The sequence below is a fragment of the Berghia stephanieae genome, chromosome 8 (genome assembly GCF_034508935.2).
Source record: "Berghia stephanieae isolate SIO BIC M18660-M18661 chromosome 8, UCSD_Bste_1.3, whole genome shotgun sequence".
Taxonomy (NCBI): domain Eukaryota; kingdom Metazoa; phylum Mollusca; class Gastropoda; order Nudibranchia; family Aeolidiidae; genus Berghia; species Berghia stephanieae.
The window spans coordinates 37,353,800-37,368,631 of NC_088367.1; positions in this window are offsets into that span (position 1 = coordinate 37,353,800).

A 14,832-nucleotide genomic window follows, 5' to 3' on the forward strand; every position below is an offset into this window, starting at 1 on the left:
TCACTTTCGACTCGTATCTTCAATAATTAACAAATAGACGAGGAAAAGTTATAATTTGAAAGACAATTTAGGCTCGCTGTCTAGGGGTTAATAATTGTCAAACTGGCCATCTACATTGGAAACCACTGATTAGGCTAGATGGGGAGGGGTGTGGAGAGCATGGGATAAAAATAAATTCCTTTTGGTTTATGTAAAAACCACAACACAGTAGAAGCTGTGAATCTGAAATACACATGCCTGTTGTCCGAAACGTTATGTGAGTATATAGACCACCTGCTTACAGCTGGAATAAAATATTCAAACCACAAGTGCGGTTCGAATAATATTATCGTTAACATGGATGAGCAGACAACCTGGACACAATCGTAGGTGATTTGACTTTTGAGGCTATGTGGTCTTGTGGTATGACACTCGCTTTCGAATCGGAAGGTCCTGGGTTCGAGCCTCGTTCGGCGCATAGTTGAGTCCTTGAAAAGGCTCTTTACTCACATTCTCTCACCCTACTCAGGTGTAAAATGAGTACCTGGCCGTCAATAGCGTTGCCTCTGTCCGAAATAATTGTAATATCGCCTAACAGGTGTCATGTCTCATCCTACATGTTAAGTGTTGCCAGGAACCCCTTGTAAAGCGACTTGAGCACGTTTAGTGGATACTGCGCTATAAAAAGCTCAATTTCAATTATTTTTTTTAGACTTTCACCACAACAAAATGACTGAAAAATCTAAGATAGGTGATATGACCCAGATTATTCACCAGCTCACGGAGAAGGCCATATTATTAGGTTGGGTGGTAGTGGATAACATAAATCTATCTTATTTTTTTTTACAAATGTCATTTACGTCCGGGATTTTTTCTGCCCATTACCTGATTCAACTGATTGTAGTTTATTTGAACTTACGCGACCTGTAACAACAATGACTGTGACATCGAAGACTTCAATAAAAATATTGATACGGTACCAAAAACTTAAATTCGGATCTCAAAATCGGGAAACAATTAATTTGGAAGATAGCCATGCACCTGTCAAACCCCTACTAGTTTCGTAGCGAAAGCCTGCCCATTGTATAACCATGATGTTAAAACAGCTACGTCACTACGTAAGGCAGAAAGGAATTTCGAAAGTCGGGGCCATTGGTCCACCAGGAATTGTTTAAAACCTGTCATCGTCATTGGAGCAGGGTGAGTGGAAAAGCGAGATTCAATGACTACTGGTCAACGTCCAAGGAAACACAATCATGCAAGCAATATCAGCTGGATCGAGATCAATTCACGTCGTCTACACCATAAACTAAAGTGACCTTCCTTCGGCATTCGCAAACTTTATTTCGTCTCGTTATTCATCTTTTGGCACATCTCAAAAAGAATGATCTAGAAGAATTGTTTCAACCATCTGACTTGGAATGCAGATGAAACAAAGCTTAACATTCTCTGCCTTTTGGGTTTATCTGCGGCCTTTGACACTATTGACCACGACATATTGCGTTGCCGTCTTGAGATTTTTTTTGTAAAATGGCGGTACCATGGCCCATCAATCGAATCTGACTGACCCCAGTGCCCAGTGGTTTGTGGTGTCAAGTTCGATGTGTGTACCTCATAGAATTAAACGAATGAGAATACGTACGGAGTCTAAAAAGTGTCCATCAATGAAAGCATTCAGCGCCATTTTATCTTGGGCTGGGAATGTAAGCATTACCATTCATTCGGTCACTATGTCAATATAACGATATAACATAAACAACAACTATATCAAAATCCACAATAAAGTGGTTCAGAACTGTTGTGTATATTTATGCCACAATAAAGCTGTCAAAAAATGAAGTTAGAGAATGTGTGTAATCATGTATAATATGTGTTTTCCAACTACCACTACTACTACTGCAACCACCACCACCACCACCATATCATCACCATTACAACAACTACTACAACCACCACCACCACATCATCATCACTACCACGACTACTACAACCACCACCACCACCGTATCATTACCATTACCACTACTACTACAACCACCACAACCACATCGTCATCACTACCACTACTACTGCAACCACCACCGCCATATCATCACCATTACAACAACTACTACAACCACCACCACCACATCATCATCACTACCACTACTACTAAAACCACCACCACAATATCATCACTACCACTACTACCACAAGCACCAGCACCACATCATTATCACTACCACTACTACTACACCACCACCAGCACATCATCATCACTACCACTACTACTACATCCGCCACAACCACATCGTCATCACTACCACTACTACTACAACCACCACCACATCATCATCACCATCACTACTACTACAACTGCAACCACCACCACATCATTATCACTACCACTACTACGACAACTACAATCATCACCACCACCACATCATCATCACTACCACTACTACTACAACTACAACCACCACCACCACCACATCATCATCAATACCACTACTACTACAATCACCAACAACACATCATCCTCACTACCACCAGTACTACAATCACTACCATTAGGTTTTGGAGCTTTACTTCATTTGAAATAAGGAAACTTCGGAATTGTATTTGGCATTGTGTTTATATATCATAATATAATTCTAATCGGTTATCTATTTAGAACTAGATACTATATGTATGATACTCCTATCTTTCTTATCGTTCTTTGTTCCTGGTTTAGTGTTTGTAACAGTGGTTTTTTTTTTTTCTGAGATCGGGTTGTAAGCCCTATGCTCAACCCCCAGACTTGGAGGGCCAGGATTGTTTAGAGATTCACTCCTAGAATGGCTGTCTTTCAGGGCTCTTGAGTCCGTTCTACACATTTTTGATTGTTTAGAGTGGCCTTCTCCTTGACGATTGCCAAATCAAGGCTGTTGAAGTTCGTCTCTCCAGTTTGTGCTGTAACCCTAGCACAGGGTGGCTTATGGGTACTCGACCTTGCCAAAGGGCCTCACATGATTTGGTCCAGGCTGTTGCACCACTATCCGCCACCTGGAGACCCGCCGGGTTGGAGTGTCCCTTTTCCTGGTGCTTGGTTAATCCCTCCTGGGATTGACAAGGTTCCCCGATTTATTGATGTAACAAATTTAATTTATAGGGACGTGGCGCAGTGAGTAAGGTTACCACAAAATCAAGCTTAAAGCTTCTTTTTTTTTTTTTTTTTTTTTGAATGTACCAAGAAATGTCGGGTGGTCACCAAAAAAACAGCTAACAACCCCCCCCCCCCCCCCCCCCCCAAGACACTTTTTGTCGTCTTGTATCTCTGAGACTCTTCATTGAATTTCTTTCAAATTCAAAACACAAATAAAACGCAGACTGCCTGTCAAAATGTTAGAATTGAGAAACAAAAAAGATAGTGATTTTTTTCAAAATCGTGTTCAGAAATACAATATCAGGGGGAAAATGACACAACATTGCAGAGAGTGAAATGGCGACGATCTTAACTATTGTCATTGTTAGCAAACATTAATTATGTCACCATAAGCATTATTTTCACTATATTTCTCCTCATCATGTAATAAATCGTCTATATAGCACACTCGCATACCTATTTTGGTCCAACGATTGCAAAAGTTAGTCCTTTATGTGATCAATAGCACCGCCATCCTCTTTAATGGCCGAACATAGTCTCTTTTTCCAACTTGAAATGCACAATTGGTTTCAACAAGAGCCCGGGAGTAACGAGCATTTATGCTTGGAACAGAGGTTCTCGTTATGACCAAGCTCTATTGTATTTCTTTAAAGTCATTTGGTTATAAGAAACCTACTTTTTGCTAATACTGGTCAGACTTATTTGGGATTTGCATAAATTTATGCGTGTAAGCATGATTGTTTTTTTTTTTTTTTTTCTTATTCATATTTGCACTATTAGTTACAGATTTTGTGTTTAGTGATAACTAAATTGAATCAACATCTTTGATAAGGAGTTGATATTAAGATACACGTCACCCATTATTTCCCATTATAAATCAGTGAAATATGAATATACTCAGTCCTATTTCTTTTTGGACCCAGCTCTTTGTAGGTTCAAAGGAATGTTTACATATATTTTTAGGGGTGTTTTATTATGTTAATGTAACACTAACACCCAGCTGTATTGGAATTTCTACCTGTTCTTAGATACAATTATTACACCAAAGAAAATAAATATAGTCACTGTTAAAATATACATTACAGTAGAACTTATGTAAGTAAAACTGCAATCTCCTGCAATTTAGCCATGTATCCATGATTTTTATTCCAAAACTCTCAACTGATGGTCCAAGTTGTCAGTTATGTGTCAGGCATCAATTATTTGTCCCCAACCAAGCCTAAAATAACTGCTTCGCTTGATCTCTTCACAAAAATTGTTGAGGTTTTGAAGCCCATGCGGAGTCAGATTGCTCTCAAAGCAATGTCGCTTATCACGGACATTGCGGCTCCTTGATGGACAAATATTCCATAAGGAAACATGGCCTTCATAGGACTCGTGCGACGGAACCCTACAGGAGGCTTTATAAGACTGCCACCGATAAAGCCATTGCCGAAAATTTTGAAGACAACTGTCTCTTTTAAAAAAAAGGACCTTGTCTCACGTTAGTTTGGGGAGCGTTCACATATTACGTCATCAGCTAGGGGGGGAGGGGGGGTCTACCAAATGTTGACATGTGTTGACATGGGGGAGGGGGGGGGGGGGGTCAGACCCAAGATGATGTCATCAAAACATAGGCAAATTAAGCCTATTTCAAAGTTTGTTCCTTTCAAAACAGCTAAAGATAAATTGCTATGATGAGTATTGCCCATCTCTCAAGAAACAAGATGGGAAAGGGGTATCACTTCTCAAAAGGCGAACTTGCCCTAAATGTTCATTGTATCACTCCTCGACCACAGCAATGAAAGACCATTCACGAAAATGCGGCATACAAGAAGAACAGCAAATGGGAGAAAATGATGACGATGAAGATGAAATTGATGATACTATTTATAGTACATTGCCAGAGGCCCAAGGCAGAAACATTTTTGAATCAATTAATTTTATGTTTGGAAATTGAAACAGAAATTCATTCCACTAAAAGACTAATATGCTATAAAATAATTTGCCTCCTATACTATTTTAAATTACACTTTCTGAATTTTTTAAAATAGCACCTGCACCAAGTAGCCTAATTTAAATAATGTTTGTTAGATTTTATCTTTGCAAATTTAAATTTTATGTCCCCATTGTATCGTAAAACATAAATTATAAACAGTTTCTGAAATTAATAAAATGTCTGAATGTGTTTTATCAAACGTTGATAATCAATGTTTATGGTTTGAAAAACGAATAATAAATATTGTGAAATTAAAATTATCTTTTAGTTTTTATTAAATCAGATGACGTCATCATCTGTTGGGGGGGGGGGGGGGTCAGGTCAATGATGACAAGTGATGATTTGGGGGAGGGGGGGGTCTAAAAAGGGCAAATTTTTGATGACGTAATATGTGAACGCTCCCTTGTTTAATGACTTCATAGCGGAACACAGGACCATTGTTTGTCGGGCTACATTTTTTTCGGCGATTGATGGGGTTTGAACCCGCGACCTTATTGGTACAACTCCGCCTGGCCGGTGAGAGCGCGACTCTACCGTATGAGCTATCCACGAACCCCCAAAAAATTCGTATCAAACTCAGTTCATTCATTACTAGATCCCTCTCTCACCGCAGCGAAATTTTTTTTTATTATCTATTGTCTTCTGGCACTTTTCTATTCACTTCATCTCTTGTTGTTACCAACATTAAAAATTCAACCCATATACCGGAGCATACTCAATGTCTCAATTGTTTCTATATTATATGTTTGTGTTGAGAATATTGGCTATTAAGCTTAACTGCTGGCCTACTAACTTCGCTGTGGTTGTGTGTGTTGTACCCACTACCTCCAGTAGTCGGTGAGAGAGGGATCTAGGAATGAATGACCTGAGTTTGATACGAATTTTTTGGGGGTTTGTGGATAGCTCATACGGTAGAGTCACGCTCTCACCGGCCAGGCGGAGTTGTCGTACCAATAAGGTCGCGGGTTCAAACCCCATCAACCGCCGAAATTTTTTTAATTCTCTATTGTCTTCTGGCACTTTTCTATTCACTTCATCTCTTGTTGTTTACTTATACTACAGTTGTGTTCGTCAAAATTTGCATCAGTTTTTTTCTTCTTACTTTCTATGGGTGACTGAAACTGGTACACCTTGGTGGGGTTCCTGACCTCCCATAATGGGCAGAGAGCTAATTACTGTGCCTTCTATCCCCCTATATCTGTTTTTAACTTTGCTTTCTGTCTTTGTCTTGGAATAAGATTGCTTGGTTTTGTCCTGGCTTTACAGCCTTGCTGGGAGGGAAACAATCAAATTTCTAGTTAGTTTGCGAGATGATATTTTTCCTTCTAAATTTTCTCTCTGTTCTGTATTGTATTGTTTGTTTTTCTATTACATGATATAATATCTGTCAACATTTGAGTGTGTCCCTCTTATTGGGGACGTGTGCTTGTTTTGGTTTGTTTGTTTTTAAGGGTTTTACGGCGCTTGCAACACATTTAGGTATTATCAACGCCAGTAAAAAGGGAAAAAAATGGATAGTAAGAACATTCTTGATGTACAATTAAAAGGGCTTGAATAAAAAGAAAGACAAAGGGGAAATGGTTCAAATCAGGAACAGATGTAGATTCCACGAGCATACTATCAGTGTACTTAAGTTTGAGATCACCTTAAAGTCTTAACCAGATACCAGCATAAATCCCCACAGAGGAATACACTCGATCCACACGATACAACCACCCCACCGACATCACAGGTGTGACTAATCTCTTACTAATATCACAAAACGTACGCACGTCATCAGATGAATGTCCAGTCATATCAGGAGTACCACAGGGAACGGTGCAAGGACCCATACTATTTCTTTGTTTCATCAATGATCTACCTCTACAAGTAAAATCTCAGATTAGGTTATTCGCCGATGACTGTCTAATATATTGACCAATAAAATCTGCAAACGATCAAAAATTGCAACAAGTCTGTCATCTGCATTTTTTGCGGCCGCAAATATCAGGGCGATCTGCAAATTTTGGCAAATTTCCCAAAATTGGCAAATCGTGGCAAATTTTGGGAAAATTGGCAAATCGCGTGGCAAATTTTGGGAAAAAAAAAGAAGCGAAAACAAGATAACGAAAAAAAAAGTGCGAAACTTGAGAAATGTTGCAGCTTTGCCTGGGCCCAAACCAAGGGAGGCTACTCTCTACGGATAATGATCCTTTAAAATCTCTGTAACAACGCTATCGTGTAAATTAATAAATGTAACCTCCTTAAATGTAATAAATTGTCTTTTCTATATTTTTTTTTTTCTGTATCGCGCGTTAATTTTTACTGAAACGCTTAGTTCTCCTCGGCAAATTTTTTGGCGAATTTTGGTCTTTTTGGCAAATTTTGAGGTTTTTTTTGGCAAATTGTAGGTCCCAATTTGGCAAAAAATGCAGATGACAGACAAAAAGATTTGAATAGTCTCGAACACAGCTAAAAAGTACAATGAGACCTACAAGTTAAACAACACCGTCCTGAAACAAGTTGACGATAACCCATACCTTGGCATCACCTTCTCAAAGTACTTGAAATGGGGGAGACACATTAACAAAGTAACCCAAAAGGCAAGCTCCACCCTCGCCTTTCTCCGCCAAAATCTTAGCCACGCCCCAACGTCATGCAAACAAAACGCCTACCTCGCACTTGTGAGATCACAATTGGAATACGAAGCAGTTGTTTTTTGTTTGTTTGTTTGTTGCTTTAGGTCTCTTCCAACACAATTGAGGTTATATGAGAGACCGCTGAAACAAAAAAACAAGCAATCTAACAAAAATAGTACAAATGTAAATCAAAATAATAACCTAAAGATATCATAAGCTAAATTATAAATAACCAAGAACAAACAGGCAGAAGATTTACAGAAAAAAAATATCCCCTGTCAAAAATACAATCACAAACCAAAGAAGCAGGATAGGCTAGTAAAGAGAAGAAGAAACGACATCACTATCGGATCGTACACCCATGCGAACATCATAGGTATATGATTCAAGGGTGATGCTCCCATCCAACCACCCGCTTGAGAGTCCAGAGACAAGGCACCTGGTTCATAACTGGGAACTAAAAGAGCAGAACCCCAGGATGCATGACAAAAATGTTAGAAGAAAAAAACCTCATCAGTCTCCAACAAAGAAGAAAAGAACCCCGTCTGTCATTCATGTTCAAGATTATAACAATCAAATACCATCAATAAAGGCAGACTTTTTTTTCAATCCACGACCAAACAAAAGAAAAATCCGAGCACTCACTTTTGCCAACAACATAATCGAAAACCCCATTGAGAGATATGCCACAAACAATTCGAACTGCTTCAAAATCCCACAGACAAGAACACAAAACTACAGAAATTCTTTCTTCATTAGAACTATCTGGGAGTGGAATGGGCTGGATGAACTGGTCATCATGGCACTACACCTAAACGATTTCAAGGCCCCCAATGAGGACGCCACTGAAATACAACCAGACCATTGGTTTCTTCAGCGCCAACCATACAGATACAGATACACTCAAATGTTTATGTTTTGTTTTTAAGGGTTTTACGGCGTTCGCAACACATTTAGGTCATATCAGCGCCAGGAAAAAGAAAGAAAATTGGACAGTAAAGACATACTAGATGTACAATTAAAAGGACTTGAGGAAAAAGTAAGACAAAGGGAATGGCACAAATTGGGAACAGATTTAGATTCCAGGAGCATACTATCATTGTACTTAGTTTGAGATCACCTAAAAGTCGCATCCAGACACAAGCACAGGTCCCAACTAAGAGGAATACACTCAAATGTTTACCAATCGTATAATATAATATGTATACTAAACATAATACAATGCATAACAGAGATGATTTACAAGGAAAAAAATATCTCCCAAAACTAACCATACATTTGACTGTTTCCCTCTCAGCCAGGGTATCCGGTCAGGACCAGGACAAAACCAGTAATCTCATTCCAAGACAAAGACAGAAAGCATGTTGGAAAACAGATATAGGGGGATAGAAGACAGTAAGTACCTCCCTGCCCACTATGGGAGGTCAAATGTTTACAAATCATGTTATTTTGTTTTTAAGGGTTTTACGGCGCTTGCAACACATTAAGGTTATATCAGCGCCAGTAAAAAGGAAGAAAATGGGAGAGTAAAATGTTCTAGAATTACAATTAAAGCACCCAAGAGAAAGGAAGACAAAGGGGAACTGGGAACAAATAGGGATCAGATGCAGATTCCAAGAGCAAACCATCAATGTACTTAGTTTGAGATCACCTATAAGTCTCATCCAGACACAAGCACAAAATCCAACAAAGAGGAACACACTCAAATGCTTACATTATACATTAAAAATAACAAATATAATAATACATAACAGAGAGATGATTTACAAGGAAAAAAATATTATCTCCCAAAACAATAACTATGCATTTGACTTGTTTCCCTCCCAGCTAGGACTCAGGCCAGGACCAGGACAAAACTAAGTAATCTCATTCCAAGACAAAGACAGAAAGCAAGTTGGAAAACAGATATAGGGGGATAGAAGACACAGTAAGTACCTCCCTGCCCACTATGGGAGGTCAGGAACCCCACCCAGCAAATCATGTTAAAAAGTAAAAAATAACAGTATATAACAGAGAGGAAAAATACATAATCTCCCAAAACTATAACTATACATTCGACTGTTTCCCTCCCAATCAAGGACTCTGGCCAGGGTCAGGACAAAACCAAATAATTTCATTCCAAGACAAAGACAGAAAGCAAGTTGGAAAACAGATCAAGGGTGATAGAAGATACAGCAAGTACCTCCCTGCCCACTATGGGAGGTCAGTATCCCCACCCAGGAGACTTTTGGATATCTTAAACTAAGAACACTGACAGTGCTCTACGTCTTTCCCTTATTTGAACGCTCCCCTTTGTCTTACTTTTTCTTGTGTGCTTTCAATTGTAAATCTTTAATTTTTCTATGACGACAAAGTTCTTAATAACGGAGAGTTATCATTATAATTTTTAAAATTGAGCTTTATATAGCGCAATTACCACTAAATGTGCTCAAAGCGCTTTACAAGGGGTCCCTGGTCAACAGCAACATTTAACATGTAGGACGGGACATGATTTCTAAAATTATTCACATATATATGACTTTTATCAAGACCACCCACATTTACCTCCCTCATATCCTTTGTAAAATACTCAACATGGAAAACTCGAAAACACAGAAATCTCAAACAAATAGGCCCGGTCCCGACTTGTTCGAGATTTCCGTGCTATTACTACCACTTCTACCACTATAGTTGCCAATAAACAGGTCGTGTGCTTTATGTTTTTAAGGGATTTACGGCACTTGCAAAACATTTAGGTCATATCAGCGCCAGTAAAAAGGGAGAATATGGGATAGTAAAAAATTCTAGAATCACAATTAAAGAACCCAAGAAAAGGTAAGACCAAGGGGAATGGTACAAATCAGGAATTGGTGTAGATTCCAAGAGCATACCACCTAAAGGTTTGTTTTTGTTTTTAAGGGTTTTACGGCGCTTGCAACACATTTAGGTTATATCAGCACCAGTAAAAAGGAAGAAAATGGGATAGTAAAAAGTTCTAGAATTACAATTAAAGCACCCAAGAGAAAGTAAGACAAAGGGGAACTGGGAACAAATAGGGGTCAGATGTAGATTCCAAGAGCATACCACCAATGTACTTAATTTGAGATCACCTAAAAGTCTCATCCAGACATAAGCACAAGTCCCAACTAAGAGGAATGCACTCAAATGTTTACCAATCATATAATATAATATGCAAACTAAACATAATACAATGCATAACAGAGAGATGATTTACAAGGAAAAAAATATCATCTCCCAAAACAATAACTATGCATTTGACTGTTTCCCTCCCAGCCAGGACTCCGGAAAGGGCCAGGACAAAATCAAGTAACCTCATTCCAAGACAAAGACAGAAAGCATGTTGGAAAACAGATATAAGGAGATAAAAGACACAGTATGTACCTCCCTGCCCGCTATGGGAGGTCAGGATCCCCACCCAGCCACCTAAAGGTCTCATCCAGACACGAGTACAGGTCCCTACAAAGACGAATACACTCAAATGCTTACATTATTTTCAAAACAACAAATATGATAATATATAACAGAGAGATGATTCACAAGGAAAAAAATATCATCTCCCAAAACAATAACTGTTTCCCTCTCAGCCAGTGTATCCTGACAGGGCTGGGACAAAACCAAGTAATCTCATTCCAAGACAAAGACAAACAGCAAGTTGGAAAACAGATATAGGGGAATAGAAGACGCAGTAAGTACCTCCCTGCCCACTTTGGACACGGGTAAAAGAAATGATCCGACCAGATTTTGCCTTTTGCACACAAAAAAACTAGTCGTTTCCAAGGCGGTTGACACGAGGCCTATTAGGGGGATTGAGGACGTAGCAAGTGACCTCCCTGCCCACTATGGGAGTTAATTTAAGGAACCCCGCCCAGTAACACCATTTTCACATGACAAAGAAACACAAAGGCAAATCCAAAATATTATTTCTTAAAATATTTATTGATAAACGATAGCAGTTGACACCAGACCTTTCTGGAAGACATATATATATATATATATATATATATATATATATATATATATATATATATATATATATATATATATATATATATATATATATATATATATATATATATATATATATATATATATATATATATATGGAGGGGAGAGAGAGAGAGAGAGAGAGAGACAGAGAGAGAGAGAGACAGAGAGAGAAAGACAAGAGAGAGAGAGAGGGGCAGAGAGAGAGAGAAAGACAAGAGAGAGAGACAGAGAGAGACAGAGAGAGGAGAGAGAGAGAGAGAGGGGAGAGAGAGAGACCCTTGTTGGCTTCCAGTGCTCAACCGTAAGAAACGAACAATAGCTAACAGGAATAAAGTTAAGAAAAAGAATCCTAAATTTTAAAAATAAATTTGTCCCTCTGCGCATGCATGGGATATAAACCACAGCCAATTCATAAGTAAGTTTTGAGATTCAAATGGTATGTAAACAGACGTCGGGGAAAAACAATTGCAGGAAAGTCAATATCATACCCAGCACAATATTGAAATCAATTCCTTTATCAGTATTGTATAGATTTTAGATTGAGAATCTAAAAGGCTTTTGCTATGGATTCAACAGTTATAATTTCCTACCACATCTCCCACTATTTACTATTTTTAAAAATAGATTAAAAATCTAATAACTTACGATCTGTGTAATATTCAAGTTAAAAAGACAAATGAAAATGATGTTAAGAAATTTAAGATTTAAGGAAATGATCTAGTTATCATATTTTCTTTGATCAAATAATGGCAAATGATTGTTTGTTTTAAAGGGTTTTACGGCGCTTGCAACACATCTAGGTCATATCAGCGCCAGTAAAAAGGAAGAAAATGGGATAGTAAAAAGTTTTAGAATTACAATTAAAGCACTCAAGAATAAGTAAGAGTAATGAGAATTAGGTCAAACAATGAACAGAGGTAGATTCCAAGAGCACACCGTCAGTGTTTTTGTTTTTAAGGCGCTTGCAACACGTTTAGGTCATATCAGCGCTGGTGAACAGGATGAAAATTGGATAGTAAAAATATTCTAGATGTACAGTTAAAAGGACTTGAGGAATGTTTGTTTTTAAGGGTTTTACACATTAAGGTCACATCAGCGCCAGTAAAAAGGAAGCACCCAAGAAAAGGTAAGACAAAGGGGGATTGGTTCAAATAAGAAACAGGTGTAGAGTCCAAGAGCACACTATCAAAGTACTTAGTTTGAGATCACTAAAAGTCTCATCCAGATACAAGCACAGGTCCCCACTAAGAGGAATACACTCAAATGTTTTACAAATAATATATAATATAAAGAAAACATAATACAGTGCATAACAGAGAGATGATTTACAAGGGGAAAAAAATATCTCCCAAAACTAACTATTCATTCGACTGTTCCCCTCTCAGCCAAGGCATCCGGCCAGGACCAGGATAAAACCAAGTGATCTCATTCCAAGACAGAAAGCAAGTTGGAAAACAGATATAGGGGGATAGAAGACACAGTAAGTACCTCCCTGCCCACTATGGGAGGTCAGGAACCCCACCCAGACTTTAGGAAAAAGTAAGACAAAGGGGAATGGTACAAATAGGGAACAGATGTAGATTCCAAGAGCACACTATCAGTGTACTTAGTTTGAGATTACCTAAATGTTTCACCTAGACACCAGAACAAGATCCCACTACGTGAAATACACTCAAATGTTTACAAATCGTATGTCAAAAATAAAAACTAAGTGTATAACAGAGATGACCACTCAGTGTAATTAGTTTGAGGTCACTTAAATGTCCCATCCACTCATGTTTACCGAATCGTAATGTAAAACAAAAAAATAATACAATGTATAACAGTAACAGAGATAATGTTAATTTACTTGACAAAAAATATCATCTACCAACACTCTAACTATATTATCACCCAAAACTAAAACTATACATTCAACTGTTTCCCTCCCAGTCAGGGCCAGGACAAAACCAAGTAATCTCATTTCAAGAGAAAGTGAGAAAGCAAGTTGAAAAACATATAGGGGTATATAGACACAGTGCCTGCCCACTATGAGAGTTTATGTACCCCACCCAGGAAAATGATTTTTAAAAAACGGAGACTAGCACCAAAAAACCCCAGAAACAATAACTTAATCTTCTGGATGTGTTGATTAAATATGGGTAAAATAATGAGTTGTTCCATATCTTTTCAACACTGCTATTTGGTGGCAATTTCTACATTCAAAATATTCAAAGATCCCTACAAATACCTGATTGAATTTCATAATAAGCAAAAATGGTAACAAAATGATTCTTCGATGAGTTAATGCATCCATTTCCCTCAACCCAGATGGGAGCATTGGAATATAGCAAAATGAGACAGCAGAAAAAACAAACAGTAGTCCGTTCCCCAACCATGTGCACACATTCACGTTGATTTCTTTACAATCTTCTGATGGATTTTAATAATAATTGGCCCGACCACTAGAATTGTTGGTGATTTTAAGCCAATTTTTTTTTGCATCTGCCACAGAACTATACTTTGGGATGTGTCTTCTTTATGATCATTCAAGGACGGATATGTAAACATCGCCGGAACCACAGTAAAATGTCGATATAAGTGTGACGTCGATATATCAGTCATTTCCAAAAAATGAAAGTTAAACAAATGAGAAATGCAAGATATTAACAAGGGAAGTCAATCTTGACGATTTGGTTGCCTCTAAAAAGGCTGATTTGTTAATTTAGGACGGTTTGCTTTATTTGACTTTAAAATCTGTTATTGTGGTCTGTCTCTGAAGATCTAGAATAATTTAATTTTTATAGACGCTGTCCTCAGAACTGGCAAGTATGTCAAATAAGGAAGCGCTTCATGAATTTGCTGTGCAAAACAGTGTAGGGTCTTGATAGCTACTATAGGGGAATGGCCATAAACTGGTCCCGATGGTGTACTACCATAATTTGTCTCATAAGCTGAATTAACCTAATTGTTGAAAGCCAAGTAATATTGATATCGGTAATGGGAATTAATTACGGTAATTCCCATTACCGATATCAGTACAAGTACAAAGAAATGCTGGCATGGCCCAGGACTATTTTGTTTTTTGTTTTTTAAGGATTTTACGGCGCTTGCAACACATTAAGGTCATATCAGCGCCAGTAAAAAGGAAGAAAATGGGATAGTAA